Source organism: Ornithodoros turicata, chromosome 1 (genome assembly GCF_037126465.1).
Source record: "Ornithodoros turicata isolate Travis chromosome 1, ASM3712646v1, whole genome shotgun sequence".
Classification (NCBI taxonomy): domain Eukaryota; kingdom Metazoa; phylum Arthropoda; class Arachnida; order Ixodida; family Argasidae; genus Ornithodoros; species Ornithodoros turicata.
In genome coordinates, this window is record NC_088201.1 from 190,315,194 (window position 1) to 190,340,316 (window position 25,123).

The window sequence follows — 25,123 nt, forward strand, 5'->3', positions numbered from 1 at the left end:
GACGTGTCCTGACCGGCCACACCCCGACCCCCAAAACAAGTCAAACAAGTGAAGGAAAAGAAAGAGAGAGAGACGGGACTCCACCACTTTGCCTCTCAAATGTTTTAAATAGGGCATCGACGAACGTTGAAAATTCAGGACATATGCTCTGGTCTCCCTTCAAATCCGCGTATTGATCTTTCGCCTTTTACTAAAGAGCACCGTGGAGGGGGACAGCACAATGAGCTTCTAGACAATTTTTGATAGGCCTAACCCGTTTGGGGAAGGCTACATCATTCAATTCGAAGAGAAAACATGTGTCCAGGTCGGACGTGTCCTGACCGGCCACACCCCGACCCCCAAAACAAGTCAAACAAGTGAAGGAAAAGAAAGAGAGAGAGACGGGACTCCACCACTTTGCCTCTCAAATGTTTTAAATAGGGCATCGACGAACGTTGAAAATTCAGGACATATGCTCTGGTCTCTCTTCAAATCCGCGTATTGATCTTTCGCCTTTTACTAAAGATCACCGTGGAGGGGGACAGCACAATGAGCTTCTAGACAATTTTTGATAGGCCTAACCCGTTTGGGGAAGGCTACATCATTCAATTCGAAGAGAAAACATGTGTCCAGGTCGGACGTGTCCTGACCGGCCACACCCCGACCCCCAAAACAAGTCAAACAAGTGAAGGAAAAGAAAGAGAGAGAGACGGGACTCCACCACTTTGCCTCTCAAATGTTTTAAATAGGGCATCGACGAACGTTGAAAATTCAGGACATATGCTCTGGTCTCTCTTCAAATCCGCGTATTGATCTTTCGCCTTTTACTAAAGATCACCGTGGAGGGGGACAGCACAATGAGCTTCTAGACAATTTTTGATAGGCCTAACCCGTTTGGGGAAGGCTACATCATTCAATTCGAAGAGAAAACATGCGTCCAGGTCGGACGTGTCCTGACCGGCCACACCCCGACCCCCAAAACAAGTCAAACAAATGAAGGAAAAGAAAGAGAGAGAGACGGGACTCCACCACTTTGCCTCTCAAATGTTTTAAATAGGGCATCGACGAACGTTGAAAATTCAGGACATATGCTCTGGTCTCCCTTCAAATCCGCGTATTGATCTTTCGCCTTTTACTAAAGATCACCGTGGAGGGGGACAGCACAATGAGCTTCTAGACAATTTTTGATAGGCCTAACCCGTTTGGGGAAGGCTACATCATTCAATTCGAAGAGAAAACATGCGTCCAGGTCGGACGTGTCCTGACCGGCCACACCCCGACCCCCAAAACAAGTCAAACAAGTGAAGGAAAAGAAAGAGAGAGAGACGGGACTCCACCACTTTGCCTCTCAAATGTTTTAAATAGGGCATCGACGAACGTTGAAAATTCAGGACATATGCTCTGGTCTCCCTTCAAATCCGCGTATTGATCTTTCGCCTTTTACTAAAGATCACCGTGGAGGGGGACAGCACAATGAGCTTCTAGACAATTTTTGATAGGCCTAACCCGTTTGGGGAAGGCTACATCATTCAATTCGAAGAGAAAACATGCGTCCAGGTCGGACGTGTCCTGACCGGCCACACCCCGACCCCCAAAACAAGTCAAACAAGTGAAGGAAAAGAAAGAGAGAGAGACGGGACTCCACCACTTTGCCTCTCAAATGTTTTAAATAGGGCATCGACGAACGTTGAAAATTCAGGACATATGCTCTGGTCTCCCTTCAAATCCGCGTATTGATCTTTCGCCTTTTACTAAAGATCACCGTGGAGGGGGACAGCACAATGAGCTTCTAGACAATTTTTGATAGGCCTAACCCGTTTGGGGAAGGCTACATCATTCAATTCGAAGAGAAAACATGCGTCCAGGTCGGACGTGTCCTGACCGGCCACACCCCGACCCCCAAAACAAGTCAAACAAGTGAAGGAAAAGAAAGAGAGAGAGACGGGACTCCACCACTTTGCCTCTCAAATGTTTTAAATAGGGCATCGACGAACGTTGAAAATTCAGGACATATGCTCTGGTCTCCCTTCAAATCCGCGTATTGATCTTTCGCCTTTTACTAAAGAGCACCGTGGAGGGGGACAGCACAATGAGCTTCTAGACAATTTTTGATAGGCCTAACCCGTTTGGGGAAGGCTACATCATTCAATTCGAAGAGAAAACATGCGTCCAGGTCGGACGTGTCCTGACCGGCCACACCCCGACCCCCAAAACAAGTCAAACAAGTGAAGGAAAAGAAAGAGAGAGAGACGGGACTCCACCACTTTGCCTCTCAAATGTTTTAAATAGGGCATCGACGAACGTTGAAAATTCAGGACATATGCTCTGGTCTCCCTTCAAATCCGCGTATTGATCTTTCGCCTTTTACTAAAGATCACCGTGGAGGGGGACAGCACAATGAGCTTCTAGACAATTTTTGATAGGCCTAACCCGTTTGGGGAAGGCTACATCATTCAATTCGAAGAGAAAACATGCGTCCAGGTCGGACGTGTCCTGACCGGCCACACCCCGACCCCCAAAACAAGTCAAACAAGTGAAGGAAAAGAAAGAGAGAGAGACGGGACTCCACCACTTTGCCTCTCAAATGTTTTAAATAGGGCATCGACGAACGTTGAAAATTCAGGACATATGCTCTGGTCTCTCTTCAAATCCGCGTATTGATCTTTCGCCTTTTACTAAAGATCACCGTGGAGGGGGACAGCACAATGAGCTTCTAGACAATTTTTGATAGGCCTAACCCGTTTGGGGAAGGCTACATCATTCAATTCGAAGAGAAAACATGCGTCCAGGTCGGACGTGTCCTGACCGGCCACACCCCGACCCCCAAAACAAGTCAAACAAGTGAAGGAAAAGAAAGAGAGAGAGACGGGACTCCACCACTTTGCCTCTCAAATGTTTTAAATAGGGCATCGACGAACGTTGAAAATTCAGGACATATGCTCTGGTCTCTCTTCAAATCCGCGTATTGATCTTTCGCCTTTTACTAAAGATCACCGTGGAGGGGGACAGCACAATGAGCTTCTAGACAATTTTTGATAGGCCTAACCCGTTTGGGGAAGGCTACATCATTCAATTCGAAGAGAAAACATGCGTCCAGGTCGGACGTGTCCTGACCGGCCACACCCCGACCCCCAAAACAAGTCAAACAAGTGAAGGAAAAGAAAGAGAGAGAGACGGGACTCCACCACTTTGCCTCTCAAATGTTTTAAATAGGGCATCGACGAACGTTGAAAATTCAGGACATATGCTCTGGTCTCCCTTCAAATCCGCGTATTGATCTTTCGCCTTTTACTAAAGATCACCGTGGAGGGGGACAGCACAATGAGCTTCTAGACAATTTTTGATAGGCCTAACCCGTTTGGGGAAGGCTACATCATTCAATTCGAAGAGAAAACATGCGTCCAGGTCGGACGTGTCCTGACCGGCCACACCCCGACCCCCAAAACAAGTCAAACAAGTGAAGGAAAAGAAAGAGAGAGAGACGGGACTCCACCACTTTGCCTCTCAAATGTTTTAAATAGGGCATCGACGAACGTTGAAAATTCAGGACATATGCTCTGGTCTCCCTTCAAATCCGCGTATTGATCTTTCGCCTTTTACTAAAGATCACCGTGGAGGGGGACAGCACAATGAGCTTCTAGACAATTTTTGATAGGCCTAACCCGTTTGGGGAAGGCTACATCATTCAATTCGAAGAGAAAACATGCGTCCAGGTCGGACGTGTCCTGACCGGCCACACCCCGACCCCCAAAACAAGTCAAACAAGTGAAGGAAAAGAAAGAGAGAGAGACGGGACTCCACCACTTTGCCTCTCAAATGTTTTAAATAGGGCATCGACGAACGTTGAAAATTCAGGACATATGCTCTGGTCTCCCTTCAAATCCGCGTATTGATCTTTCGCCTTTTACTAAAGATCACCGTGGAGGGGGACAGCACAATGAGCTTCTAGACAATTTTTGATAGGCCTAACCCGTTTGGGGAAGGCTACATCATTCAATTCGAAGAGAAAACATGCGTCCAGGTCGGACGTGTCCTGACCGGCCACACCCCGACCCCCAAAACAAGTCAAACAAGTGAAGGAAAAGAAAGAGAGAGAGACGGGACTCCACCACTTTGCCTCTCAAATGTTTTAAATAGGGCATCGACGAACGTTGAAAATTCAGGACATATGCTCTGGTCTCCCTTCAAATCCGCGTATTGATCTTTCGCCTTTTACTAAAGATCACCGTGGAGGGGGACAGCACAATGAGCTTCTAGACAATTTTTGATAGGCCTAACCCGTTTGGGGAAGGCTACATCATTCAATTCGAAGAGAAAACATGCGTCCAGGTCGGACGTGTCCTGACCGGCCACACCCCGACCCCCAAAACAAGTCAAACAAGTGAAGGAAAAGAAAGAGAGAGAGACGGGACTCCACCACTTTGCCTCTCAAATGTTTTAAATAGGGCATCGACGAACGTTGAAAATTCAGGACATATGCTCTGGTCTCCCTTCAAATCCGCGTATTGATCTTTCGCCTTTTACTAAAGATCACCGTGGAGGGGGACAGCACAATGAGCTTCTAGACAATTTTTGATAGGCCTAACCCGTTTGGGGAAGGCTACATCATTCAATTCGAAGAGAAAACATGCGTCCAGGTCGGACGTGTCCTGACCGGCCACACCCCGACCCCCAAAACAAGTCAAACAAGTGAAGGAAAAGAAAGAGAGAGAGACGGGACTCCACCACTTTGCCTCTCAAATGTTTTAAATAGGGCATCGACGAACGTTGAAAATTCAGGACATATGCTCTGGTCTCCCTTCAAATCCGCGTATTGATCTTTCGCCTTTTACTAAAGATCACCGTGGAGGGGGACAGCACAATGAGCTTCTAGACAATTTTTGATAGGCCTAACCCGTTTGGGGAAGGCTACATCATTCAATTCGAAGAGAAAACATGCGTCCAGGTCGGACGTGTCCTGACCGGCCACACCCCGACCCCCAAAACAAGTCAAACAAGTGAAGGAAAAGAAAGAGAGAGAGACGGGACTCCACCACTTTGCCTCTCAAATGTTTTAAATAGGGCATCGACGAACGTTGAAAATTCAGGACATATGCTCTGGTCTCCCTTCAAATCCGCGTATTGATCTTTCGCCTTTTACTAAAGATCACCGTGGAGGGGGACAGCACAATGAGCTTCTAGACAATTTTTGATAGGCCTAACCCGTTTGGGGAAGGCTACATCATTCAATTCGAAGAGAAAACATGCGTCCAGGTCGGACGTGTCCTGACCGGCCACACCCCGACCCCCAAAACAAGTCAAACAAGTGAAGGAAAAGAAAGAGAGAGAGACGGGACTCCACCACTTTGCCTCTCAAATGTTTTAAATAGGGCATCGACGAACGTTGAAAATTCAGGACATATGCTCTGGTCTCCCTTCAAATCCGCGTATTGATCTTTCGCCTTTTACTAAAGATCACCGTGGAGGGGGACAGCACAATGAGCTTCTAGACAATTTTTGATAGGCCTAACCCGTTTGGGGAAGGCTACATCATTCAATTCGAAGAGAAAACATGCGTCCAGGTCGGACGTGTCCTGACCGGCCACACCCCGACCCCCAAAACAAGTCAAACAAGTGAAGGAAAAGAAAGAGAGAGAGACGGGACTCCACCACTTTGCCTCTCAAATGTTTTAAATAGGGCATCGACGAACGTTGAAAATTCAGGACATATGCTCTGGTCTCCCTTCAAATCCGCGTATTGATCTTTCGCCTTTTACTAAAGATCACCGTGGAGGGGGACAGCACAATGAGCTTCTAGACAATTTTTGATAGGCCTAACCCGTTTGGGGAAGGCTACATCATTCAATTCGAAGAGAAAACATGCGTCCAGGTCGGACGTGTCCTGACCGGCCACACCCCGACCCCCAAAACAAGTCAAACAAGTGAAGGAAAAGAAAGAGAGAGAGACGGGACTCCACCACTTTGCCTCTCAAATGTTTTAAATAGGGCATCGACGAACGTTGAAAATTCAGGACATATGCTCTGGTCTCCCTTCAAATCCGCGTATTGATCTTTCGCCTTTTACTAAAGATCACCGTGGAGGGGGACAGCACAATGAGCTTCTAGACAATTTTTGATAGGCCTAACCCGTTTGGGGAAGGCTACATCATTCAATTCGAAGAGAAAACATGCGTCCAGGTCGGACGTGTCCTGACCGGCCACACCCCGACCCCCAAAACAAGTCAAACAAGTGAAGGAAAAGAAAGAGAGAGAGACGGGACTCCACCACTTTGCCTCTCAAATGTTTTAAATAGGGCATCGACGAACGTTGAAAATTCAGGACATATGCTCTGGTCTCCCTTCAAATCCGCGTATTGATCTTTCGCCTTTTACTAAAGATCACCGTGGAGGGGGACAGCACAATGAGCTTCTAGACAATTTTTGATAGGCCTAACCCGTTTGGGGAAGGCTACATCATTCAATTCAAAGAGAAAACATGCGTCCAGGTCGGACGTGTCCTGACCGGCCACACCCCGACCCCCAAAACAAGTCAAACAAGTGAAGGAAAAGAAAGAGAGAGAGACGGGACTCCACCACTTTGCCTCTCAAATGTTTTAAATAGGGCATCGACGAACGTTGAAAATTCAGGACATATGCTCTGGTCTCCCTTCAAATCCGCGTATTGATCTTTCGCCTTTTACTAAAGATCACCGTGGAGGGGGACAGCACAATGAGCTTCTAGACAATTTTTGATAGGCCTAACCCGTTTGGGGAAGGCTACATCATTCAATTCGAAGAGAAAACATGCGTCCAGGTCGGACGTGTCCTGACCGGCCACACCCCGACCCCCAAAACAAGTCAAACAAGTGAAGGAAAAGAAAGAGAGAGAGACGGGACTCCACCACTTTGCCTCTCAAATGTTTTAAATAGGGCATCGACGAACGTTGAAAATTCAGGACATATGCTCTGGTCTCTCTTCAAATCCGCGTATTGATCTTTCGCCTTTTACTAAAGATCACCGTGGAGGGGGACAGCACAATGAGCTTCTAGACAATTTTTGATAGGCCTAACCCGTTTGGGGAAGGCTACATCATTCAATTCGAAGAGAAAACATGCGTCCAGGTCGGACGTGTCCTGACCGGCCACACCCCGACCCCCAAAACAAGTCAAACAAGTGAAGGAAAAGAAAGAGAGAGAGACGGGACTCCACCACTTTGCCTCTCAAATGTTTTAAATAGGGCATCGACGAACGTTGAAAATTCAGGACATATGCTCTGGTCTCCCTTCAAATCCGCGTATTGATCTTTCGCCTTTTACTAAAGATCACCGTGGAGGGGGACAGCACAATGAGCTTCTAGACAATTTTTGATAGGCCTAACCCGTTTGGGGAAGGCTACATCATTCAATTCGAAGAGAAAACATGCGTCCAGGTCGGACGTGTCCTGACCGGCCACACCCCGACCCCCAAAACAAGTCAAACAAGTGAAGGAAAAGAAAGAGAGAGAGACGGGACTCCACCACTTTGCCTCTCAAATGTTTTAAATAGGGCATCGACGAACGTTGAAAATTCAGGACATATGCTCTGGTCTCTCTTCAAATCCGCGTATTGATCTTTCGCCTTTTACTAAAGATCACCGTGGAGGGGGACAGCACAATGAGCTTCTAGACAATTTTTGATAGGCCTAACCCGTTTGGGGAAGGCTACATCATTCAATTCGAAGAGAAAACATGCGTCCAGGTCGGACGTGTCCTGACCGGCCACACCCCGACCCCCAAAACAAGTCAAACAAGTGAAGGAAAAGAAAGAGAGAGAGACGGGACTCCACCACTTTGCCTCTCAAATGTTTTAAATAGGGCATCGACGAACGTTGAAAATTCAGGACATATGCTCTGGTCTCTCTTCAAATCCGCGTATTGATCTTTCGCCTTTTACTAAAGATCACCGTGGAGGGGGACAGCACAATGAGCTTCTAGACAATTTTTGATAGGCCTAACCCGTTTGGGGAAGGCTACATCATTCAATTCGAAGAGAAAACATGCGTCCAGGTCGGACGTGTCCTGACCGGCCACACCCCGACCCCCAAAACAAGTCAAACAAGTGAAGGAAAAGAAAGAGAGAGAGACGGGACTCCACCACTTTGCCTCTCAAATGTTTTAAATAGGGCATCGACGAACGTTGAAAATTCAGGACATATGCTCTGGTCTCCCTTCAAATCCGCGTATTGATCTTTCGCCTTTTACTAAAGATCACCGTGGAGGGGGACAGCACAATGAGCTTCTAGACAATTTTTGATAGGCCTAACCCGTTTGGGGAAGGCTACATCATTCAATTCGAAGAGAAAACATGCGTCCAGGTCGGACGTGTCCTGACCGGCCACACCCCGACCCCCAAAACAAGTCAAACAAGTGAAGGAAAAGAAAGAGAGAGAGACGGGACTCCACCACTTTGCCTCTCAAATGTTTTAAATAGGGCATCGACGAACGTTGAAAATTCAGGACATATGCTCTGGTCTCCCTTCAAATCCGCGTATTGATCTTTCGCCTTTTACTAAAGATCACCGTGGAGGGGGACAGCACAATGAGCTTCTAGACAATTTTTGATAGGCCTAACCCGTTTGGGGAAGGCTACATCATTCAATTCGAAGAGAAAACATGCGTCCAGGTCGGACGTGTCCTGACCGGCCACACCCCGACCCCCAAAACAAGTCAAACAAGTGAAGGAAAAGAAAGAGAGAGAGACGGGACTCCACCACTTTGCCTCTCAAATGTTTTAAATAGGGCATCGACGAACGTTGAAAATTCAGGACATATGCTCTGGTCTCTCTTCAAATCCGCGTATTGATCTTTCGCCTTTTACTAAAGATCACCGTGGAGGGGGACAGCACAATGAGCTTCTAGACAATTTTTGATAGGCCTAACCCGTTTGGGGAAGGCTACATCATTCAATTCGAAGAGAAAACATGTGTCCAGGTCGGACGTGTCCTGACCGGCCACACCCCGACCCCCAAAACAAGTCAAACAAGTGAAGGAAAAGAAAGAGAGAGAGACGGGACTCCACCACTTTGCCTCTCAAATGTTTTAAATAGGGCATCGACGAACGTTGAAAATTCAGGACATATGCTCTGGTCTCCCTTCAAATCCGCGTATTGATCTTTCGCCTTTTACTAAAGATCACCGTGGAGGGGGACAGCACAATGAGCTTCTAGACAATTTTTGATAGGCCTAACCCGTTTGGGGAAGGCTACATCATTCAATTCGAAGAGAAAACATGCGTTCCAGGTCGGACGTGTCCTGACCGGCCACACCCCGACCCCCAAAACAAGTCAAACAAGTGAAGGAAAAGAAAGAGAGAGAGACGGGACTCCACCACTTTGCCTCTCAAATGTTTTAAATAGGGCATCGACGAACGTTGAAAATTCAGGACATATGCTCTGGTCTCCCTTCAAATCCGCGTATTGATCTTTCGCCTTTTACTAAAGATCACCGTGGAGGGGGACAGCACAATGAGCTTCTAGACAATTTTTGATAGGCCTAACCCGTTTGGGGAAGGCTACATCATTCAATTCGAAGAGAAAACATGCGTCCAGGTCGGACGTGTCCTGACCGGCCACACCCCGACCCCCAAAACAAGTCAAACAAGTGAAGGAAAAGAAAGAGAGAGAGACGGGACTCCACCACTTTGCCTCTCAAATGTTTTAAATAGGGCATCGACGAACGTTGAAAATTCAGGACATATGCTCTGGTCTCCCTTCAAATCCGCGTATTGATCTTTCGCCTTTTACTAAAGATCACCGTGGAGGGGGACAGCACAATGAGCTTCTAGACAATTTTTGATAGGCCTAACCCGTTTGGGGAAGGCTACATCATTCAATTCGAAGAGAAAACATGCGTCAGGTCGGACGTGTCCTGACCGGCCACACCCCGACCCCCAAAACAAGTCAAACAAGTGAAGGAAAAGAAAGAGAGAGAGACGGGACTCCACCACTTTGCCTCTCAAATGTTTTAAATAGGGCATCGACGAACGTTGAAAATTCAGGACATATGCTCTGGTCTCCCTTCAAATCCGCGTATTGATCTTTCGCCTTTTACTAAAGATCACCGTGGAGGGGGACAGCACAATGAGCTTCTAGACAATTTTTGATAGGCCTAACCCGTTTGGGGAAGGCTACATCATTCAATTCGAATAGAAAACATGCGTCAGGTCGGACGTGTCCTGACCGGCCACACCCCGACCCCCAAAACAAGTCAAACAAGTGAAGGAAAAGAAAGAGAGAGAGACGGGACTCCACCACTTTGCCTCCCAAATGTTTTAAATAGGGCATCGACGAACGTTGAAAATTCAGGACATATGCTCTGGTCTCCCTTCAAATCCGCGTATTGATCTTTCGCCTTTTACTAAAGATCACCGTGGAGGGGGACAGCACAATGAGCTTCTAGACAATTTTTGATAGGCCTAACCCGTTTGGGGAAGGCTACATCATTCAATTCGAATAGAAAACATGCGTTCCAGGTCGGACGTGTCCTGACCGGCCACACCCCGACCCCCAAAACAAGTCAAACAAGTGAAGGAAAAGAAAGAGAGAGAGACGGGACTCCACCACTTTGCCTCCCAAATGATTTAAATAGGGCATCGACGAACGTTGAAAATTCAGGACATATGCTCTGGTCTCCCTTCAAATCCGCGTATTGATCTTTCGCCTTTTACTAAAGATCACCGTGGAGGGGGACAGCACAATGAGCTTCTAGACAATTTTTGATAGGCCTAACCCGTTTGGGGAAGGCTACATCATTCAATTCGAATAGAAAACATGCGTCAGGTCGGACGTGTCCTGACCGGCCACACCCCGACCCCCAAAACAAGTCAAACAAGTGAAGGAAAAGAAAGAGAGAGAGACGGGACTCCACCACTTTGCCTCCCAAATGTTTTAAATAGGGCATCGACGAACGTTGAAAATTCAGGACATATGCTCTGGTCTCCCTTCAAATCCGCGTATTGATCTTTCGCCTTTTACTAAAGATCACCGTGGAGGGGGACAGCACAATGAGCTTCTAGACAATTTTTGATAGGCCTAACCCGTTTGGGGAAGGCTACATCATTCAATTCGAATAGAAAACATGCGTCAGGTCGGACGTGTCCTGACCGGCCACACCCCGACCCCCAAAACAAGTCAAACAAGTGAAGGAAAAGAAAGAGAGAGAGACGGGACTCCACCACTTTGCCTCTCAAATGATTTAAATAGGGCATCGACGAACGTTGAAAATTCAGGACATATGCTCTGGTCTCCCTTCAAATCCGCGTATTGATCTTTCGCCTTTTACTAAAGATCACCGTGGAGGGGGACAGCACAATGAGCTTCTAGACAATTTTTGATAGGCCTAACCCGTTTGGGGAAGGCTACATCATTCAATTCGAATAGAAAACATGCGTCCAGGTCGGACGTGTCCTGACCGGCCACACCCCGACCCCCAAAACAAGTCAAACAAGTGAAGGAAAAGAAAGAGAGAGAGACGGGACTCCACCACTTTGCCTCCCAAATGTTTTAAATAGGGCATCGACGAACGTTGAAAATTCAGGACATATGCTCTGGTCTCCCTTCAAATCCGCGTATTGATCTTTCGCCTTTTACTAAAGATCACCGTGGAGGGGGACAGCACAATGAGCTTCTAGACAATTTTTGATAGGCCTAACCCGTTTGGGGAAGGCTACATCATTCAATTCAAATAGAAAACATGCGTTCAGGTCGGACGTGTCCTGACCGGCCACACCCCGACCCCCAAAACAAGTCAAACAAGTGAAGGAAAAGAAAGAGAGAGAGACGGGACTCCACCACTTTGCCTCCCAAATGTTTTAAATAGGGCATCGACGAACGTTGAAAATTCAGGACATATGCTCTGGTCTCCCTTCAAATCCGCGTATTGATCTTTCGCCTTTTACTAAAGATCACCGTGGAGGGGGACAGCACAATGAGCTTCTAGACAATTTTTGATAGGCCTAACCCGTTTGGGGAAGGCTACATCATTCAATTCAAATAGAAAACATGCGTTCAGGTCGGACGTGTCCTGACCGGCCACACCCCGACCCCCAAAACAAGTCAAACAAGTCAAGGAAAAGAAAGAGAGAGAGACGGGACTCCACCACTTTGCCTCCCAAATGTTTTAAATAGGGCATCGACGAACGTTGAAAATTCAGGACATATGCTCTGGTCTCCCTTCAAATCCGCGTATTGATCTTTCGCCTTTTACTAAAGATCACCGTGGAGGGGGACAGCACAATGAGCTTCTAGACAATTTTTGATAGGCCTAACCCGTTTGGGGAAGGCTACATCATTCAATTCAAATAGAAAACATGCGTTCAGGTCGGACGTGTCCTGACCGGCCACACCCCGACCCCCAAAACAAGTCAAACAAGTGAAGGAAAAGAAAGAGAGAGAGACGGGACTCCACCACTTTGCCTCCCAAATGATTTAAATAGGGCATCGACGAACGTTGAAAATTCAGGACATATGCTCTGGTCTCCCTTCAAATCCGCGTATTGATCTTTCGCCTTTTACTAAAGATCACCGTGGAGGGGGACAGCACAATGAGCTTCTAGACAATTTTTGATAGGCCTAACCCGTTTGGGGAAGGCTACATCATTCAATTCAAATAGAAAACATGCGTTCAGGTCGGACGTGTCCTGACCGGCCACACCCCGACCCCCAAAACAAGTCAAACAAGTCAAGGAAAAGAAAGAGAGAGAGACGGGACTCCACCACTTTGCCTCCAAATGTTTTAAATAGGGCATCGACGAACGTTGAAAATTCAGGACATATGCTCTGGTCTCCCTTCAAATCCGCGTATTGATCTTTCGCCTTTTACTAAAGATCACCGTGGAGGGGGACAGCACAATGAGCTTCTAGACAATTTTTGATAGGCCTAACCCGTTTGGGGAAGGCTACATCATTCAATTCAAATAGAAAACATGCGTTCAGGTCGGACGTGTCCTGACCGGCCACACCCCGACCCCCAAAACAAGTCAAACAAGTGAAGGAAAAGAAAGAGAGAGAGACGGGACTCCACCACTTTGCCTCCCAAATGATTTAAATAGGGCATCGACGAACGTTGAAAATTCAGGACATATGCTCTGGTCTCCCTTCAAATCCGCGTATTGATCTTTCGCCTTTTACTAAAGATCACCGTGGAGGGGGACAGCACAATGAGCTTCTAGACAATTTTTGATAGGCCTAACCCGTTTGGGGAAGGCTACATCATTCAATTCAAAGAGAAAACATGCGTCCAGGTCGGACGTGTCCTGACCGGCCACACCCCCAGCCCAAAACAGATAAAAGAAATAGAGGAAAAGAAAGAAAACAAAATTTAAAAAATTCAAAGAGAAAACATGCGTCCAGGTCGGACGTGTCCTGACCGGCCACACCCCGACCCCCAAAACAAGTCAAACAAGTGAAGGAAAAGAAAGAGAGAGAGACGGGACTCCACCACTTTGCCTCCCAAATGATTTAAATAGGGCATCGACGAACGTTGAAAATTCAGGACATATGCTCTGGTCTCCCTTCAAATCCGCGTATTGATCTTTCGCCTTTTACTAAAGATCACCGTGGAGGGGGACAGCACAATGAGCTTCTAGACAATTTTTGATAGGCCTAACCCGTTTGGGGAAGGCTACATCATTCAATTCAAATAGAAAACATGCGTTCAGGTCGGACGTGTCCTGACCGGCCACACCCCGACCCCCAAAACAAGTCAAACAAGTGAAGGAAAAGAAAGAGAGAGAGACGGGACTCCACCACTTTGCCTCCCAAATGATTTAAATAGGGCATCGACGAACGTTGAAAATTCAGGACATATGCTCTGGTCTCCCTTCAAATCCGCGTATTGATCTTTCGCCTTTTACTAAAGATCACCGTGGAGGGGGACAGCACAATGAGCTTCTAGACAATTTTTGATAGGCCTAACCCGTTTGGGGAAGGCTACATCATTCAATTCAAATAGAAAACATGCGTTCAGGTCGGACGTGTCCTGACCGGCCACACCCCGACCCCCAAAACAAGTCAAACAAGTCAAGGAAAAGAAAGAGAGAGAGACGGGACTCCACCACTTTGCCTCCCAAATGTTTTAAATAGGGCATCGACGAACGTTGAAAATTCAGGACATATGCTCTGGTCTCCCTTCAAATCCGCGTATTGATCTTTCGCCTTTTACTAAAGATCACCGTGGAGGGGGACAGCACAATGAGCTTCTAGACAATTTTTGATAGGCCTAACCCGTTTGGGGAAGGCTACATCATTCAATTCAAATAGAAAACATGCGTTCAGGTCGGACGTGTCCTGACCGGCCACACCCCGACCCCCAAAACAAGTCAAACAAGTGAAGGAAAAGAAAGAGAGAGAGACGGGACTCCACCACTTTGCCTCCCAAATGATTTAAATAGGGCATCGACGAACGTTGAAAATTCAGGACATATGCTCTGGTCTCCCTTCAAATCCGCGTATTGATCTTTCGCCTTTTACTAAAGATCACCGTGGAGGGGGACAGCACAATGAGCTTCTAGACAATTTTTGATAGGCCTAACCCGTTTGGGGAAGGCTACATCATTCAATTCAAAGAGAAAACATGCGTCCAGGTCGGACGTGTCCTGACCGGCCACACCCCCAGCCCAAAACAGATAAAAGAAATAGAGGAAAAGAAAGAAAACAAAATTTAAAAAATTCAAAGAGAAAACATGCGTCCAGGTCGGACGTGTCCTGACCGGCCACACCCCGACCCCCAAAACAAGTCAAACAAGTGAAGGAAAAGAAAGAGAGAGAGACGGGACTCCACCACTTTGCCTCCCAAATGATTTAAATAGGGCATCGACGAACGTTGAAAATTCAGGACATATGCTCTGGTCTCCCTTCAAATCCGCGTATTGATCTTTCGCCTTTTACTAAAGATCACCGTGGAGGGGGACAGCACAATGAGCTTCTAGACAATTTTTGATAGGCCTAACCCGTTTGGGGAAGGCTACATCATTCAATTCAAATAGAAAACATGCGTTCAGGTCGGACGTGTCCTGACCGGCCACACCCCGACCCCCAAAACAAGTCAAACAAGTGAAGGAAAAGAAAGAGAGAGAGACGGGACTCCACCACTTTGCCTCCCAAATGTTTTAAATAGGGCATCGACGAACGTTGAAAATTCAGGACATATGCTCTGGTCTCCCTTCAAATCCGCGTATTGATCTTTCGCCTTTTACTAAAGATCACCGTGGAGGGGGACAGCACAATGAGCTTCTAGACAATTTTTGATAGGCCTAACCCGTTTGGGGAAGGCTACATCATTCAATTCAAATAGAAAACATGCGTTCAGGTCGGACGTGTCCTGACCGGCCACACCCCGACCCCCAAAACAAGTCAAACAAGTGAAGGAAAAGAAAGAGAGAGAGACGGGACTCCACCACTTTGCCTCCCAAATGATTTAAATAGGGCATCGACGAACGTTGAAAATTCAGGACATATGCTCTGGTCTCCCTTCAAATCCGCGTATTGATCTTTCGCCTTTTACTAAAGATCACCGTGGAGGGGGACAGCACAATGAGCTTCTAGACAATTTTTGATAGGCCTAACCCGTTTGGGGAAGGCTACATCATTCAATTCAAATAGAAAACATGCGTTCAGGTCGGACGTGTCCTGACCGGCCACACCCCGACCCCCAAAACAAGTCAAACAAGTGAAGGAAAAGAAAGAGAGAGAGACGGGACTCCACCACTTTGCCTCCCAAATGTTTTAAATAGGGCATCGACGAACGTTGAAAATTCAGGACATATGCTCTGGTCTCCCTTCAAATCCGCGTATTGATCTTTCGCCTTTTACTAAAGATCACCGTGGAGGGGGACAGCACAATGAGCTTCTAGACAATTTTTGATAGGCCTAACCCGTTTGGGGAAGGCTACATCATTCAATTCAAATAGAAAACATGCGTTCAGGTCGGACGTGTCCTGACCGGCCACACCCCGACCCCCAAAACAAGTCAAACAAGTGAAGGAAAAGAAAGAGAGAGAGACGGGACTCCACCACTTTGCCTCCCAAATGATTTAAATAGGGCATCGACGAACGTTGAAAATTCAGGACATATGCTCTGGTCTCCCTTCAAATCCGCGTATTGATCTTTCGCCTTTTACTAAAGATCACCGTGGAGGGGGACAGCACAATGAGCTTCTAGACAATTTTTGATAGGCCTAACCCGTTTGGGGAAGGCTACATCATTCAATTCAAATAGAAAACATGCGTTCAGGTCGGACGTGTCCTGACCGGCCACACCCCGACCCCCAAAACAAGTCAAACAAGTCAAGGAAAAGAAAGAGAGAGAGACGGGACTCCACCACTTTGCCTCCCAAATGTTTTAAATAGGGCATCGACGAACGTTGAAAATTCAGGACATATGCTCTGGTCTCCCTTCAAATCCGCGTATTGATCTTTCGCCTTTTACTAAAGATCACCGTGGAGGGGGACAGCACAATGAGCTTCTAGACAATTTTTGATAGGCCTAACCCGTTTGGGGAAGGCTACATCATTCAATTCAAATAGAAAACATGCGTTCAGGTCGGACGTGTCCTGACCGGCCACACCCCGACCCCCAAAACAAGTCAAACAAGTGAAGGAAAAGAAAGAGAGAGAGACGGGACTCCACCACTTTGCCTCCCAAATGATTTAAATAGGGCATCGACGAACGTTGAAAATTCAGGACATATGCTCTGGTCTCCCTTCAAATCCGCGTATTGATCTTTCGCCTTTTACTAAAGATCACCGTGGAGGGGGACAGCACAATGAGCTTCTAGACAATTTTTGATAGGCCTAACCCGTTTGGGGAAGGCTACATCATTCAATTCAAATAGAAAACATGCGTTCAGGTCGGACGTGTCCTGACCGGCCACACCCCGACCCCCAAAACAAGTCAAACAAGTCAAGGAAAAGAAAGAGAGAGAGACGGGACTCCACCACTTTGCCTCCCAAATGTTTTAAATAGGGCATCGACGAACGTTGAAAATTCAGGACATATGCTCTGGTCTCCCTTCAAATCCGCGTATTGATCTTTCGCCTTTTACTAAAGATCACCGTGGAGGGGGACAGCACAATGAGCTTCTAGACAATTTTTGATAGGCCTAACCCGTTTGGGGAAGGCTACATCATTCAATTCAAATAGAAAACATGCGTTCAGGTCGGACGTGTCCTGACCGGCCACACCCCGACCCCCAAAACAAGTCAAACAAGTGAAGGAAAAGAAAGAGAGAGAGACGGGACTCCACCACTTTGCCTCCCAAATGATTTAAATAGGGCATCGACGAACGTTGAAAATTCAGGACATATGCTCTGGTCTCCCTTCAAATCCGCGTATTGATCTTTCGCCTTTTACTAAAGATCACCGTGGAGGGGGACAGCACAATGAGCTTCTAGACAATTTTTGATAGGCCTAACCCGTTTGGGGAAGGCTACATCATTCAATTCAAATAGAAAACATGCGTTCAGGTCGGACGTGTCCTGACCGGCCACACCCCGACCCCCAAAACAAGTCAAACAAGTGAAGGAAAAGAAAGAGAGAGAGACGGGACTCCACCACTTTGCCTCCCAAATGATTTAAATAGGGCATCGACGAACGTTGAAAATTCAGGACATATGCTCTGGTCTCCCTTCAAATCCGCGTATTGATCTTTCGCCTTTTACTAAAGATCACCGTGGAGGGGGACAGCACAATGAGCTTCTAGACAATTTTTGATAGGCCTAACCCGTTTGGGGAAGGCTACATCATTCAATTCAAATAGAAAACATGCGTTCAGGTCGGACGTGTCCTGACCGGCCACACCCCGACCCCCAAAACAAGTCAAACAAGTGAAGGAAAAGAAAGAGAGAGAGACGGGACTCCACCACTTTGCCTCCCAAATGATTTAAATAGGGCATCGACGAACGTTGAAAATTCAGGACATATGCTCTGGTCTCCCTTCAAATCCGCGTATTGATCTTTCGCCTTTTACTAAAGATCACCGTGGAGGGGGACAGCACAATGAGCTTCTAGACAATTTTTGATAGGCCTAACCCGTTTGGGGAAGGCTACATCATTCAATTCAAAGAGAAAACATGCGTCCAGGTCGGACGTGTCCTGACCGGCCACACCCCCAGCCCAAAACAGATAAAAGAAATAGAGGAAAAGAAAGAAAACAAAATTTAAAAAATTCAAAGAGAAAACATGCGTCCAGGTCGGACGTGTCCTGACCGGCCACACCCCGACCCCCAAAACAAGTCAAACAAGTGAAGGAAAAGAAAGAGAGAGAGACGGGACTCCACCACTTTGCCTCCCAAATGATTTAAATAGGGCATCGACGAACGTTGAAAATTCAGGACATATGCTCTGGTCTCCCTTCAAATCCGCGTATTGATCTTTCGCCTTTTACTAAAGATCACCGTGGAGGGGGACAGCACAATGAGCTTCTAGACAATTTTTGATAGGCCTAACCCGTTTGGGGAAGGCTACATCATTCAATTCAAATAGAAAACATGCGTTCAGGTCGGACGTGTCCTGACCGGCCACACCCCGACCCCCAAAACAAGTCAAACAAGTGAAGGAAAAGAAAGAGAGAGAGACGGGACTCCACCACTTTGCCTCCCAAATGATTTAAATAGGGCATCGACGAACGTTGAAAATTCAGGACATATGCTCTGGTCTCCCTTCAAATCCGCGTATTGATCTTTCGCCTTTTACTAAAGATCACCGTGGAGGGGGACAGCACAATGAGCTTCTAGACAATTTTTGATAGGCCTAACCCGTTTGGGGAAGGCTACATCATTCAATTCAAATAGAAAACATGCGTTCAGGTCGGACGTGTCCTGACCGGCCACACCCCGACCCCCAAAACAAGTCAAACAAGTGAAGGAAAAGAAAGAGAGAGAGACGGGACTCCACCACTTTGCCTCCCAAATGTTTTAAATAGGGCATCGACGAACGTTGAAAATTCAGGACATATGCTCTGGTCTCCCTTCAAATCCGCGTATTGATCTTTCGCCTTTTACTAAAGATCACCGTGGAGGGGGACAGCACAATGAGCTTCTAGACAATTTTTGATAGGCCTAACCCGTTTGGGGAAGGCTACATCATTCAATTCAAATAGAAAACATGCGTTCAGGTCGGACGTGTCCTGACCGGCCACACCCCGACCCCCAAAACAAGTCAAACAAGTGAAGGAAAAGAAAGAGAGAGAGACGGGACTCCACCACTTTGCCTCCCAAATGATTTAAATAGGGCATCGACGAACGTTGAAAATTCAGGACATATGCTCTGGTCTCCCTTCAAATCCGCGTATTGATCTTTCGCCTTTTACTAAAGATCACCGTGGAGGGGGACAGCACAATGAGCTTCTAGACAATTTTTGATAGGCCTAACCCGTTTGGGGAAGGCTACATCATTCAATTCAAATAGAAAACATGCGTTCAGGTCGGACGTGTCCTGACCGGCCACACCCCGACCCCCAAAACAAGTCAAACAAGTCAAGGAAAAGAAAGAGAGAGAGACGGGACTCCACCACTTTGCCTCCCAAATGTTTTAAATAGGGCATCGACGAACGTTGAAAATTCAGGACATATGCTCTGGTCTCCCTTCAAATCCGCGTATTGATCTTTCGCCTTTTACTAAAGATCACCGTGGAGGGGGACAGCACAATGAGCTTCTAGACAATTTTTGATAGGCCTAACCCGTTTGGGGAAGGCTACATCATTCAATTCAAATAGAAAACATGCGTTCAGGTCGGACGTGTCCTGACCGGCCACACCCCGACCCCCAAAACAAGTCAAACAAGTCAAGGAAAAGAAAGAGAGAGAGACGGGACTCCACCACTTTGCCTCCCAAATGTTTTAAATAGGGCATCGACGAACGTTGAAAATTCAGGACATATGCTCTGGTCTCCCTTCAAATCCGCGTATTGATCTTTCGCCTTTTACTAAAGATCACCGTGGAGGGGGACAGCACAATGAGCTTCTAGACAATTTTTGATAGGCCTAACCCGTTTGGGGAAGGCTACATCATTCAATTCAAATAGAAAACATGCGTTCAGGTCGGACGTGTCCTGACCGGCCACACCCCGACCCCCAAAACAAGTCAAACAAGTGAAGGAAAAGAAAGAGAGAGAGACGGGACTCCACCACTTTGCCTCCCAAATGATTTAAATAGGGCATCGACGAACGTTGAAAATTCAGGACATATGCTCTGGTCTCCCTTCAAATCCGCGTATTGATCTTTCGCCTTTTACTAAAGATCACCGTGGAGGGGGACAGCACAATGAGCTTCTAGACAATTTTTGATAGGCCTAACCCGTTTGGGGAAGGCTACATCATTCAATTCAAATAGAAAACATGCGTTCAGGTCGGACGTGTCCTGACCGGCCACACCCCGACCCCCAAAACAAGTCAAACAAGTCAAGGAAAAGAAAGAGAGAGAGACGGGACTCCACCACTTTGCCTCCCAAATGTTTTAAATAGGGCATCGACGAACGTTGAAAATTCAGGACATATGCTCTGGTCTCCCTTCAAATCCGCGTATTGATCTTTCGCCTTTTACTAAAGATCACCGTGGAGGGGGACAGCACAATGAGCTTCTAGACAATTTTTGATAGGCCTAACCCGTTTGGGGAAGGCTACATCATTCAATTCAAATAGAAAACATGCGTTCAGGTCGGACGTGTCCTGACCGGCCACACCCCGACCCCCAAAACAAGTCAAACAAGTGAAGGAAAAGAAAGAGAGAGAGACGGGACTCCACCACTTTGCCTCCCAAATGATTTAAATAGGGCATCGACGAACGTTGAAAATTCAGGACATATGCTCTGGTCTCCCTTCAAATCCGCGTATTGATCTTTCGCCTTTTACTAAAGATCACCGTGGAGGGGGACAGCACAATGAGCTTCTAGACAATTTTTGATAGGCCTAACCCGTTTGGGGAAGGCTACATCATTCAATTCAAAGAGAAAACATGCGTCCAGGTCGGACGTGTCCTGACCGGCCACACCCCCAGCCCAAAACAGATAAAAGAAATAGAGGAAAAGAAAGAAAACAAAATTTAAAAAATTCAAAGAGAAAACATGCGTCCAGGTCGGACGTGTCCTGACCGGCCACACCCCGACCCCCAAAACAAGTCAAACAAGTGAAGGAAAAGAAAGAGAGAGAGACGGGACTCCACCACTTTGCCTCCCAAATGATTTAAATAGGGCATCGACGAACGTTGAAAATTCAGGACATATGCTCTGGTCTCCCTTCAAATCCGCGTATTGATCTTTCGCCTTTTACTAAAGATCACCGTGGAGGGGGACAGCACAATGAGCTTCTAGACAATTTTTGATAGGCCTAACCCGTTTGGGGAAGGCTACATCATTCAATTCAAATAGAAAACATGCGTTCAGGTCGGACGTGTCCTGACCGGCCACACCCCGACCCCCAAAACAAGTCAAACAAGTCAAGGAAAAGAAAGAGAGAGAGACGGGACTCCACCACTTTGCCTCCCAAATGTTTTAAATAGGGCATCGACGAACGTTGAAAATTCAGGACATATGCTCTGGTCTCCCTTCAAATCCGCGTATTGATCTTTCGCCTTTTACTAAAGATCACCGTGGAGGGGGACAGCACAATGAGCTTCTAGACAATTTTTGATAGGCCTAACCCGTTTGGGGAAGGCTACATCATTCAATTCAAATAGAAAACATGCGTTCAGGTCGGACGTGTCCTGACCGGCCACACCCCGACCCCCAAAACAAGTCAAACAAGTCAAGGAAAAGAAAGAGAGAGAGACGGGACTCCACCACTTTGCCTCCCAAATGATTTAAATAGGGCATCGACGAACGTTGAAAATTCAGGACATATGCTCTGGTCTCCCTTCAAATCCGCGTATTGATCTTTCGCCTTTTACTAAAGATCACCGTGGAGGGGGACAGCACAATGAGCTTCTAGACAATTTTTGATAGGCCTAACCCGTTTGGGGAAGGCTACATCATTCAATTCAAATAGAAAACATGCGTTCAGGTCGGACGTGTCCTGACCGGCCACACCCCGACCCCCAAAACAAGTCAAACAAGTCAAGGAAAAGAAAGAGAGAGAGACGGGACTCCACCACTTTGCCTCCCAAATGTTTTAAATAGGGCATCGACGAACGTTGAAAATTCAGGACATATGCTCTGGTCTCCCTTCAAATCCGCGTATTGATCTTTCGCCTTTTACTAAAGATCACCGTGGAGGGGGACAGCACAATGAGCTTCTAGACAATTTTTGATAGGCCTAACCCGTTTGGGGAAGGCTACATCATTCAATTCAAATAGAAAACATGCGTTCAGGTCGGACGTGTCCTGACCGGCCACACCCCGACCCCCAAAACAAGTCAAACAAGTGAAGGAAAAGAAAGAGAGAGAGACGGGACTCCACCACTTTGCCTCCCAAATGATTTAAATAGGGCATCGACGAACGTTGAAAATTCAGGACATATGCTCTGGTCTCCCTTCAAATCCGCGTATTGATCTTTCGCCTTTTACTAAAGATCACCGTGGAGGGGGACAGCACAATGAGCTTCTAGACAATTTTTGATAGGCCTAACCCGTTTGGGGAAGGCTACATCATTCAATTCAAAGAGAAAACATGCGTCCAGGTCGGACGTGTCCTGACCGGCCACACCCCCAGCCCAAAACAGATAAAAGAAATAGAGGAAAAGAAAGAAAACAAAATTTAAAAAATTCAAAGAGAAAACATGCGTCCAGGTCGGACGTGTCCTGACCGGCCACACCCCGACCCCCAAAACAAGTCAAACAAGTGAAGGAAAAGAAAGAGAGAGAGACGGGACTCCACCACTTTGCCTCCCAAATGATTTAAATAGGGCATCGACGAACGTTGAAAATTCAGGACATATGCTCTGGTCTCCCTTCAAATCCGCGTATTGATCTTTCGCCTTTTACTAAAGATCACCGTGGAGGGGGACAGCACAATGAGCTTCTAGACAATTTTTGATAGGCCTAACCCGTTTGGGGAAGGCTACATCATTCAATTCAAATAGAAAACATGCGTTCAGGTCGGACGTGTCCTGACCGGCCACACCCCGACCCCCAAAACAAGTCAAACAAGTCAAGGAAAAGAAAGAGAGAGAGACGGGACTCCACCACTTTGCCTCCCAAATGTTTTAAATAGGGCATCGACGAACGTTGAAAATTCAGGACATATGCTCTGGTCTCCCTTCAAATCCGCGTATTGATCTTTCGCCTTTTACTAAAGATCACCGTGGAGGGGGACAGCACAATGAGCTTCTAGACAATTTTTGATAGGCCTAACCCGTTTGGGGAAGGCTACATCATTCAATTCAAATAGAAAACATGCGTTCAGGTCGGACGTGTCCTGACCGGCCACACCCCGACCCCCAAAACAAGTCAAACAAGTGAAGGAAAAGAAAGAGAGAGAGACGGGACTCCACCACTTTGCCTCCCAAATGATTTAAATAGGGCATCGACGAACGTTGAAAATTCAGGACATATGCTCTGGTCTCCCTTCAAATCCGCGTATTGATCTTTCGCCTTTTACTAAAGATCACCGTGGAGGGGGACAGCACAATGAGCTTCTAGACAATTTTTGATAGGCCTAACCCGTTTGGGGAAGGCTACATCATTCAATTCAAATAGAAAACATGCGTTCAGGTCGGACGTGTCCTGACCGGCCACACCCCGACCCCCAAAACAAGTCAAACAAGTGAAGGAAAAGAAAGAGAGAGAGACGGGACTCCACCACTTTGCCTCCCAAATGATTTAAATAGGGCATCGACGAACGTTGAAAATTCAGGACATATGCTCTGGTCTCCCTTCAAATCCGCGTATTGATCTTTCGCCTTTTACTAAAGATCACCGTGGAGGGGGACAGCACAATGAGCTTCTAGACAATTTTTGATAGGCCTAACCCGTTTGGGGAAGGCTACATCATTCAATTCAAATAGAAAACATGCGTTCAGGTCGGACGTGTCCTGACCGGCCACACCCCGACCCCCAAAACAAGTCAAACAAGTCAAGGAAAAGAAAGAGAGAGAGACGGGACTCCACCACTTTGCCTCCCAAATGTTTTAAATAGGGCATCGACGAACGTTGAAAATTCAGGACATATGCTCTGGTCTCCCTTCAAATCCGCGTATTGATCTTTCGCCTTTTACTAAAGATCACCGTGGAGGGGGACAGCACAATGAGCTTCTAGACAATTTTTGATAGGCCTAACCCGTTTGGGGAAGGCTACATCATTCAATTCAAATAGAAAACATGCGTTCAGGTCGGACGTGTCCTGACCGGCCACACCCCGACCCCCAAAACAAGTCAAACAAGTGAAGGAAAAGAAAGAGAGAGAGACGGGACTCCACCACTTTGCCTCCCAAATGATTTAAATGGGGCATCGACGAACGTTGAAAATTCAGGACATATGCTCTGGTCTCCCTTCAAATCCGCGTATTGATCTTTCGCCTTGTTCTATGCTTGTAAAAGGGACCTTATATCGACGCACGTAGCAGATTCGAGGGGTCTCCTTCTCTCACCGATTCTGGATGATGATCGGGCAGATCTAGCGTGGGAGATGTCTCACGATGTTTTGCCGGTGGCTACTCGATTGCAGAGGTTCCGGTTTCGAGCTACCAATGAGTGTGCCACCTGTGGTCGAATGGAGAACCACAAACACATTTTTTACGACTGCGTGTTGGCAAGCGCTTTGTGGCGAAAAATGGCGGCATTGTTTGCTCTGTCCAATATTCAGTACAGCACAGTGCACGTCTTCGACCCGATCCCAGTGGACAGCGGACAAGGGCCAGCTTTTTGCTTGCTTTTGAACGAAATTAAATATCAGCTGTGGGCTTCAAGAAACAGGAAATTGTATGGCGGGACAAATGAGTCATTAAGAATCGTAACTTTTTACGTTAGAGTTTCGTTAAGAAGAAAATTACAGTACGAGTTAGATGTCATGGGGGTGGACGATTTTAAAAAGCGGTGGAAACGGCACCGGAAAGTGTTTGTTCGGAACAGTGGGAAGATTTGTGTCAATTTTTGAGACAAAGGTCGCCGAATGTGGTACATTGTAGTTTATGTATTGACACTGTTCTTCTGAGCTTTTCGGACAAGGGTGGGGTGCACTGTGCTCTGCATTCTGGTACC

At 46.9% G+C, this 25,123-nt stretch overlaps 77 non-coding genes across 77 annotated transcripts; all 77 read left to right on the top strand.

Moving 5' to 3' along the window:
* Positions 1-143: 143 nt before the first annotated feature.
* LOC135379475 (U5 spliceosomal RNA) lies at positions 144-265 on the top strand. Its single transcript, XR_010418964.1, has one exon. It is a non-coding gene; the product is annotated as a U5 spliceosomal RNA (small nuclear RNA).
* Positions 266-451: 186 nt separating this feature from the next.
* On the top strand, positions 452-573 carry LOC135379258 (U5 spliceosomal RNA). The gene has a single exon (XR_010418760.1). It is a non-coding gene; the product is annotated as a U5 spliceosomal RNA (small nuclear RNA).
* Positions 574-759: 186 nt separating this feature from the next.
* Positions 760-881, top strand: LOC135379259 (U5 spliceosomal RNA). The gene has a single exon (XR_010418761.1). It is a non-coding gene; the product is annotated as a U5 spliceosomal RNA (small nuclear RNA).
* A 186-nt stretch (positions 882-1,067) lies between these two features.
* On the top strand, positions 1,068-1,189 carry LOC135379939 (U5 spliceosomal RNA). Its single transcript, XR_010419383.1, has one exon. It is a non-coding gene; the product is annotated as a U5 spliceosomal RNA (small nuclear RNA).
* Positions 1,190-1,375: 186 nt separating this feature from the next.
* Positions 1,376-1,497, top strand: LOC135379940 (U5 spliceosomal RNA). The gene has a single exon (XR_010419384.1). It is a non-coding gene; the product is annotated as a U5 spliceosomal RNA (small nuclear RNA).
* A 186-nt stretch (positions 1,498-1,683) lies between these two features.
* LOC135379941 (U5 spliceosomal RNA) lies at positions 1,684-1,805 on the top strand. The gene has a single exon (XR_010419385.1). It is a non-coding gene; the product is annotated as a U5 spliceosomal RNA (small nuclear RNA).
* Positions 1,806-1,991: 186 nt separating this feature from the next.
* Positions 1,992-2,113, top strand: LOC135379476 (U5 spliceosomal RNA). The gene has a single exon (XR_010418965.1). It is a non-coding gene; the product is annotated as a U5 spliceosomal RNA (small nuclear RNA).
* A 186-nt stretch (positions 2,114-2,299) lies between these two features.
* On the top strand, positions 2,300-2,421 carry LOC135379942 (U5 spliceosomal RNA). Its single transcript, XR_010419386.1, has one exon. It is a non-coding gene; the product is annotated as a U5 spliceosomal RNA (small nuclear RNA).
* A 186-nt stretch (positions 2,422-2,607) lies between these two features.
* Positions 2,608-2,729, top strand: LOC135379260 (U5 spliceosomal RNA). Its single transcript, XR_010418762.1, has one exon. It is a non-coding gene; the product is annotated as a U5 spliceosomal RNA (small nuclear RNA).
* A 186-nt stretch (positions 2,730-2,915) lies between these two features.
* Positions 2,916-3,037, top strand: LOC135379261 (U5 spliceosomal RNA). Its single transcript, XR_010418763.1, has one exon. It is a non-coding gene; the product is annotated as a U5 spliceosomal RNA (small nuclear RNA).
* A 186-nt stretch (positions 3,038-3,223) lies between these two features.
* Positions 3,224-3,345, top strand: LOC135379943 (U5 spliceosomal RNA). Its single transcript, XR_010419387.1, has one exon. It is a non-coding gene; the product is annotated as a U5 spliceosomal RNA (small nuclear RNA).
* A 186-nt stretch (positions 3,346-3,531) lies between these two features.
* LOC135379944 (U5 spliceosomal RNA) lies at positions 3,532-3,653 on the top strand. The gene has a single exon (XR_010419388.1). It is a non-coding gene; the product is annotated as a U5 spliceosomal RNA (small nuclear RNA).
* A 186-nt stretch (positions 3,654-3,839) lies between these two features.
* LOC135379945 (U5 spliceosomal RNA) lies at positions 3,840-3,961 on the top strand. Its single transcript, XR_010419389.1, has one exon. It is a non-coding gene; the product is annotated as a U5 spliceosomal RNA (small nuclear RNA).
* Positions 3,962-4,147: 186 nt separating this feature from the next.
* LOC135379947 (U5 spliceosomal RNA) lies at positions 4,148-4,269 on the top strand. Its single transcript, XR_010419390.1, has one exon. It is a non-coding gene; the product is annotated as a U5 spliceosomal RNA (small nuclear RNA).
* A 186-nt stretch (positions 4,270-4,455) lies between these two features.
* LOC135379948 (U5 spliceosomal RNA) lies at positions 4,456-4,577 on the top strand. The gene has a single exon (XR_010419391.1). It is a non-coding gene; the product is annotated as a U5 spliceosomal RNA (small nuclear RNA).
* Positions 4,578-4,763: 186 nt separating this feature from the next.
* LOC135379949 (U5 spliceosomal RNA) lies at positions 4,764-4,885 on the top strand. Its single transcript, XR_010419392.1, has one exon. It is a non-coding gene; the product is annotated as a U5 spliceosomal RNA (small nuclear RNA).
* Positions 4,886-5,071: 186 nt separating this feature from the next.
* Positions 5,072-5,193, top strand: LOC135379950 (U5 spliceosomal RNA). Its single transcript, XR_010419393.1, has one exon. It is a non-coding gene; the product is annotated as a U5 spliceosomal RNA (small nuclear RNA).
* A 186-nt stretch (positions 5,194-5,379) lies between these two features.
* On the top strand, positions 5,380-5,501 carry LOC135379951 (U5 spliceosomal RNA). Its single transcript, XR_010419394.1, has one exon. It is a non-coding gene; the product is annotated as a U5 spliceosomal RNA (small nuclear RNA).
* Positions 5,502-5,687: 186 nt separating this feature from the next.
* LOC135379952 (U5 spliceosomal RNA) lies at positions 5,688-5,809 on the top strand. Its single transcript, XR_010419395.1, has one exon. It is a non-coding gene; the product is annotated as a U5 spliceosomal RNA (small nuclear RNA).
* Positions 5,810-5,995: 186 nt separating this feature from the next.
* Positions 5,996-6,117, top strand: LOC135379953 (U5 spliceosomal RNA). Its single transcript, XR_010419396.1, has one exon. It is a non-coding gene; the product is annotated as a U5 spliceosomal RNA (small nuclear RNA).
* A 186-nt stretch (positions 6,118-6,303) lies between these two features.
* LOC135379954 (U5 spliceosomal RNA) lies at positions 6,304-6,425 on the top strand. The gene has a single exon (XR_010419397.1). It is a non-coding gene; the product is annotated as a U5 spliceosomal RNA (small nuclear RNA).
* A 186-nt stretch (positions 6,426-6,611) lies between these two features.
* Positions 6,612-6,733, top strand: LOC135379955 (U5 spliceosomal RNA). Its single transcript, XR_010419398.1, has one exon. It is a non-coding gene; the product is annotated as a U5 spliceosomal RNA (small nuclear RNA).
* Positions 6,734-6,919: 186 nt separating this feature from the next.
* LOC135379262 (U5 spliceosomal RNA) lies at positions 6,920-7,041 on the top strand. Its single transcript, XR_010418764.1, has one exon. It is a non-coding gene; the product is annotated as a U5 spliceosomal RNA (small nuclear RNA).
* Positions 7,042-7,227: 186 nt separating this feature from the next.
* On the top strand, positions 7,228-7,349 carry LOC135379956 (U5 spliceosomal RNA). Its single transcript, XR_010419399.1, has one exon. It is a non-coding gene; the product is annotated as a U5 spliceosomal RNA (small nuclear RNA).
* Positions 7,350-7,535: 186 nt separating this feature from the next.
* Positions 7,536-7,657, top strand: LOC135379263 (U5 spliceosomal RNA). The gene has a single exon (XR_010418765.1). It is a non-coding gene; the product is annotated as a U5 spliceosomal RNA (small nuclear RNA).
* A 186-nt stretch (positions 7,658-7,843) lies between these two features.
* LOC135379265 (U5 spliceosomal RNA) lies at positions 7,844-7,965 on the top strand. The gene has a single exon (XR_010418767.1). It is a non-coding gene; the product is annotated as a U5 spliceosomal RNA (small nuclear RNA).
* Positions 7,966-8,151: 186 nt separating this feature from the next.
* Positions 8,152-8,273, top strand: LOC135379958 (U5 spliceosomal RNA). The gene has a single exon (XR_010419401.1). It is a non-coding gene; the product is annotated as a U5 spliceosomal RNA (small nuclear RNA).
* Positions 8,274-8,459: 186 nt separating this feature from the next.
* On the top strand, positions 8,460-8,581 carry LOC135379959 (U5 spliceosomal RNA). Its single transcript, XR_010419402.1, has one exon. It is a non-coding gene; the product is annotated as a U5 spliceosomal RNA (small nuclear RNA).
* Positions 8,582-8,767: 186 nt separating this feature from the next.
* LOC135379266 (U5 spliceosomal RNA) lies at positions 8,768-8,889 on the top strand. Its single transcript, XR_010418768.1, has one exon. It is a non-coding gene; the product is annotated as a U5 spliceosomal RNA (small nuclear RNA).
* Positions 8,890-9,075: 186 nt separating this feature from the next.
* On the top strand, positions 9,076-9,197 carry LOC135379960 (U5 spliceosomal RNA). The gene has a single exon (XR_010419403.1). It is a non-coding gene; the product is annotated as a U5 spliceosomal RNA (small nuclear RNA).
* A 187-nt stretch (positions 9,198-9,384) lies between these two features.
* LOC135379961 (U5 spliceosomal RNA) lies at positions 9,385-9,506 on the top strand. The gene has a single exon (XR_010419404.1). It is a non-coding gene; the product is annotated as a U5 spliceosomal RNA (small nuclear RNA).
* A 186-nt stretch (positions 9,507-9,692) lies between these two features.
* LOC135379962 (U5 spliceosomal RNA) lies at positions 9,693-9,814 on the top strand. The gene has a single exon (XR_010419405.1). It is a non-coding gene; the product is annotated as a U5 spliceosomal RNA (small nuclear RNA).
* A 185-nt stretch (positions 9,815-9,999) lies between these two features.
* LOC135379963 (U5 spliceosomal RNA) lies at positions 10,000-10,121 on the top strand. Its single transcript, XR_010419406.1, has one exon. It is a non-coding gene; the product is annotated as a U5 spliceosomal RNA (small nuclear RNA).
* A 185-nt stretch (positions 10,122-10,306) lies between these two features.
* On the top strand, positions 10,307-10,428 carry LOC135379964 (U5 spliceosomal RNA). The gene has a single exon (XR_010419407.1). It is a non-coding gene; the product is annotated as a U5 spliceosomal RNA (small nuclear RNA).
* A 187-nt stretch (positions 10,429-10,615) lies between these two features.
* Positions 10,616-10,737, top strand: LOC135379965 (U5 spliceosomal RNA). Its single transcript, XR_010419408.1, has one exon. It is a non-coding gene; the product is annotated as a U5 spliceosomal RNA (small nuclear RNA).
* Positions 10,738-10,922: 185 nt separating this feature from the next.
* On the top strand, positions 10,923-11,044 carry LOC135379966 (U5 spliceosomal RNA). The gene has a single exon (XR_010419409.1). It is a non-coding gene; the product is annotated as a U5 spliceosomal RNA (small nuclear RNA).
* Positions 11,045-11,229: 185 nt separating this feature from the next.
* LOC135379967 (U5 spliceosomal RNA) lies at positions 11,230-11,351 on the top strand. The gene has a single exon (XR_010419410.1). It is a non-coding gene; the product is annotated as a U5 spliceosomal RNA (small nuclear RNA).
* A 186-nt stretch (positions 11,352-11,537) lies between these two features.
* Positions 11,538-11,659, top strand: LOC135379969 (U5 spliceosomal RNA). Its single transcript, XR_010419412.1, has one exon. It is a non-coding gene; the product is annotated as a U5 spliceosomal RNA (small nuclear RNA).
* Positions 11,660-11,845: 186 nt separating this feature from the next.
* On the top strand, positions 11,846-11,967 carry LOC135379970 (U5 spliceosomal RNA). Its single transcript, XR_010419413.1, has one exon. It is a non-coding gene; the product is annotated as a U5 spliceosomal RNA (small nuclear RNA).
* A 186-nt stretch (positions 11,968-12,153) lies between these two features.
* LOC135379971 (U5 spliceosomal RNA) lies at positions 12,154-12,275 on the top strand. Its single transcript, XR_010419414.1, has one exon. It is a non-coding gene; the product is annotated as a U5 spliceosomal RNA (small nuclear RNA).
* Positions 12,276-12,461: 186 nt separating this feature from the next.
* Positions 12,462-12,583, top strand: LOC135379972 (U5 spliceosomal RNA). The gene has a single exon (XR_010419415.1). It is a non-coding gene; the product is annotated as a U5 spliceosomal RNA (small nuclear RNA).
* A 185-nt stretch (positions 12,584-12,768) lies between these two features.
* Positions 12,769-12,890, top strand: LOC135379973 (U5 spliceosomal RNA). Its single transcript, XR_010419416.1, has one exon. It is a non-coding gene; the product is annotated as a U5 spliceosomal RNA (small nuclear RNA).
* A 186-nt stretch (positions 12,891-13,076) lies between these two features.
* On the top strand, positions 13,077-13,198 carry LOC135379975 (U5 spliceosomal RNA). Its single transcript, XR_010419418.1, has one exon. It is a non-coding gene; the product is annotated as a U5 spliceosomal RNA (small nuclear RNA).
* A 295-nt stretch (positions 13,199-13,493) lies between these two features.
* LOC135379976 (U5 spliceosomal RNA) lies at positions 13,494-13,615 on the top strand. Its single transcript, XR_010419419.1, has one exon. It is a non-coding gene; the product is annotated as a U5 spliceosomal RNA (small nuclear RNA).
* A 186-nt stretch (positions 13,616-13,801) lies between these two features.
* LOC135379977 (U5 spliceosomal RNA) lies at positions 13,802-13,923 on the top strand. Its single transcript, XR_010419420.1, has one exon. It is a non-coding gene; the product is annotated as a U5 spliceosomal RNA (small nuclear RNA).
* Positions 13,924-14,109: 186 nt separating this feature from the next.
* LOC135379978 (U5 spliceosomal RNA) lies at positions 14,110-14,231 on the top strand. The gene has a single exon (XR_010419421.1). It is a non-coding gene; the product is annotated as a U5 spliceosomal RNA (small nuclear RNA).
* A 186-nt stretch (positions 14,232-14,417) lies between these two features.
* Positions 14,418-14,539, top strand: LOC135379979 (U5 spliceosomal RNA). The gene has a single exon (XR_010419422.1). It is a non-coding gene; the product is annotated as a U5 spliceosomal RNA (small nuclear RNA).
* A 295-nt stretch (positions 14,540-14,834) lies between these two features.
* LOC135379981 (U5 spliceosomal RNA) lies at positions 14,835-14,956 on the top strand. Its single transcript, XR_010419424.1, has one exon. It is a non-coding gene; the product is annotated as a U5 spliceosomal RNA (small nuclear RNA).
* Positions 14,957-15,142: 186 nt separating this feature from the next.
* LOC135379982 (U5 spliceosomal RNA) lies at positions 15,143-15,264 on the top strand. Its single transcript, XR_010419425.1, has one exon. It is a non-coding gene; the product is annotated as a U5 spliceosomal RNA (small nuclear RNA).
* A 186-nt stretch (positions 15,265-15,450) lies between these two features.
* Positions 15,451-15,572, top strand: LOC135379983 (U5 spliceosomal RNA). The gene has a single exon (XR_010419426.1). It is a non-coding gene; the product is annotated as a U5 spliceosomal RNA (small nuclear RNA).
* Positions 15,573-15,758: 186 nt separating this feature from the next.
* LOC135379984 (U5 spliceosomal RNA) lies at positions 15,759-15,880 on the top strand. The gene has a single exon (XR_010419427.1). It is a non-coding gene; the product is annotated as a U5 spliceosomal RNA (small nuclear RNA).
* A 186-nt stretch (positions 15,881-16,066) lies between these two features.
* Positions 16,067-16,188, top strand: LOC135379985 (U5 spliceosomal RNA). Its single transcript, XR_010419428.1, has one exon. It is a non-coding gene; the product is annotated as a U5 spliceosomal RNA (small nuclear RNA).
* A 186-nt stretch (positions 16,189-16,374) lies between these two features.
* Positions 16,375-16,496, top strand: LOC135379986 (U5 spliceosomal RNA). The gene has a single exon (XR_010419429.1). It is a non-coding gene; the product is annotated as a U5 spliceosomal RNA (small nuclear RNA).
* A 186-nt stretch (positions 16,497-16,682) lies between these two features.
* On the top strand, positions 16,683-16,804 carry LOC135379987 (U5 spliceosomal RNA). Its single transcript, XR_010419430.1, has one exon. It is a non-coding gene; the product is annotated as a U5 spliceosomal RNA (small nuclear RNA).
* Positions 16,805-16,990: 186 nt separating this feature from the next.
* LOC135379988 (U5 spliceosomal RNA) lies at positions 16,991-17,112 on the top strand. The gene has a single exon (XR_010419431.1). It is a non-coding gene; the product is annotated as a U5 spliceosomal RNA (small nuclear RNA).
* Positions 17,113-17,298: 186 nt separating this feature from the next.
* Positions 17,299-17,420, top strand: LOC135379989 (U5 spliceosomal RNA). The gene has a single exon (XR_010419432.1). It is a non-coding gene; the product is annotated as a U5 spliceosomal RNA (small nuclear RNA).
* Positions 17,421-17,606: 186 nt separating this feature from the next.
* LOC135379990 (U5 spliceosomal RNA) lies at positions 17,607-17,728 on the top strand. The gene has a single exon (XR_010419433.1). It is a non-coding gene; the product is annotated as a U5 spliceosomal RNA (small nuclear RNA).
* A 186-nt stretch (positions 17,729-17,914) lies between these two features.
* On the top strand, positions 17,915-18,036 carry LOC135379993 (U5 spliceosomal RNA). Its single transcript, XR_010419435.1, has one exon. It is a non-coding gene; the product is annotated as a U5 spliceosomal RNA (small nuclear RNA).
* A 295-nt stretch (positions 18,037-18,331) lies between these two features.
* LOC135379994 (U5 spliceosomal RNA) lies at positions 18,332-18,453 on the top strand. Its single transcript, XR_010419436.1, has one exon. It is a non-coding gene; the product is annotated as a U5 spliceosomal RNA (small nuclear RNA).
* A 186-nt stretch (positions 18,454-18,639) lies between these two features.
* Positions 18,640-18,761, top strand: LOC135379995 (U5 spliceosomal RNA). The gene has a single exon (XR_010419437.1). It is a non-coding gene; the product is annotated as a U5 spliceosomal RNA (small nuclear RNA).
* A 186-nt stretch (positions 18,762-18,947) lies between these two features.
* On the top strand, positions 18,948-19,069 carry LOC135379996 (U5 spliceosomal RNA). The gene has a single exon (XR_010419438.1). It is a non-coding gene; the product is annotated as a U5 spliceosomal RNA (small nuclear RNA).
* Positions 19,070-19,255: 186 nt separating this feature from the next.
* Positions 19,256-19,377, top strand: LOC135379997 (U5 spliceosomal RNA). The gene has a single exon (XR_010419439.1). It is a non-coding gene; the product is annotated as a U5 spliceosomal RNA (small nuclear RNA).
* Positions 19,378-19,563: 186 nt separating this feature from the next.
* Positions 19,564-19,685, top strand: LOC135379998 (U5 spliceosomal RNA). Its single transcript, XR_010419440.1, has one exon. It is a non-coding gene; the product is annotated as a U5 spliceosomal RNA (small nuclear RNA).
* Positions 19,686-19,871: 186 nt separating this feature from the next.
* LOC135379999 (U5 spliceosomal RNA) lies at positions 19,872-19,993 on the top strand. The gene has a single exon (XR_010419441.1). It is a non-coding gene; the product is annotated as a U5 spliceosomal RNA (small nuclear RNA).
* Positions 19,994-20,179: 186 nt separating this feature from the next.
* LOC135380000 (U5 spliceosomal RNA) lies at positions 20,180-20,301 on the top strand. The gene has a single exon (XR_010419442.1). It is a non-coding gene; the product is annotated as a U5 spliceosomal RNA (small nuclear RNA).
* Positions 20,302-20,487: 186 nt separating this feature from the next.
* LOC135380001 (U5 spliceosomal RNA) lies at positions 20,488-20,609 on the top strand. The gene has a single exon (XR_010419443.1). It is a non-coding gene; the product is annotated as a U5 spliceosomal RNA (small nuclear RNA).
* A 186-nt stretch (positions 20,610-20,795) lies between these two features.
* Positions 20,796-20,917, top strand: LOC135380002 (U5 spliceosomal RNA). The gene has a single exon (XR_010419444.1). It is a non-coding gene; the product is annotated as a U5 spliceosomal RNA (small nuclear RNA).
* Positions 20,918-21,212: 295 nt separating this feature from the next.
* LOC135380004 (U5 spliceosomal RNA) lies at positions 21,213-21,334 on the top strand. The gene has a single exon (XR_010419446.1). It is a non-coding gene; the product is annotated as a U5 spliceosomal RNA (small nuclear RNA).
* Positions 21,335-21,520: 186 nt separating this feature from the next.
* On the top strand, positions 21,521-21,642 carry LOC135380005 (U5 spliceosomal RNA). Its single transcript, XR_010419447.1, has one exon. It is a non-coding gene; the product is annotated as a U5 spliceosomal RNA (small nuclear RNA).
* A 186-nt stretch (positions 21,643-21,828) lies between these two features.
* Positions 21,829-21,950, top strand: LOC135380006 (U5 spliceosomal RNA). The gene has a single exon (XR_010419448.1). It is a non-coding gene; the product is annotated as a U5 spliceosomal RNA (small nuclear RNA).
* Positions 21,951-22,136: 186 nt separating this feature from the next.
* On the top strand, positions 22,137-22,258 carry LOC135380007 (U5 spliceosomal RNA). Its single transcript, XR_010419449.1, has one exon. It is a non-coding gene; the product is annotated as a U5 spliceosomal RNA (small nuclear RNA).
* A 186-nt stretch (positions 22,259-22,444) lies between these two features.
* On the top strand, positions 22,445-22,566 carry LOC135380008 (U5 spliceosomal RNA). The gene has a single exon (XR_010419450.1). It is a non-coding gene; the product is annotated as a U5 spliceosomal RNA (small nuclear RNA).
* A 295-nt stretch (positions 22,567-22,861) lies between these two features.
* Positions 22,862-22,983, top strand: LOC135380009 (U5 spliceosomal RNA). Its single transcript, XR_010419451.1, has one exon. It is a non-coding gene; the product is annotated as a U5 spliceosomal RNA (small nuclear RNA).
* Positions 22,984-23,169: 186 nt separating this feature from the next.
* On the top strand, positions 23,170-23,291 carry LOC135380010 (U5 spliceosomal RNA). The gene has a single exon (XR_010419452.1). It is a non-coding gene; the product is annotated as a U5 spliceosomal RNA (small nuclear RNA).
* A 186-nt stretch (positions 23,292-23,477) lies between these two features.
* On the top strand, positions 23,478-23,599 carry LOC135380011 (U5 spliceosomal RNA). Its single transcript, XR_010419453.1, has one exon. It is a non-coding gene; the product is annotated as a U5 spliceosomal RNA (small nuclear RNA).
* Positions 23,600-23,785: 186 nt separating this feature from the next.
* On the top strand, positions 23,786-23,907 carry LOC135380012 (U5 spliceosomal RNA). The gene has a single exon (XR_010419454.1). It is a non-coding gene; the product is annotated as a U5 spliceosomal RNA (small nuclear RNA).
* Positions 23,908-24,093: 186 nt separating this feature from the next.
* On the top strand, positions 24,094-24,215 carry LOC135380013 (U5 spliceosomal RNA). The gene has a single exon (XR_010419455.1). It is a non-coding gene; the product is annotated as a U5 spliceosomal RNA (small nuclear RNA).
* Positions 24,216-25,123: the final 908 nt, after the last annotated feature.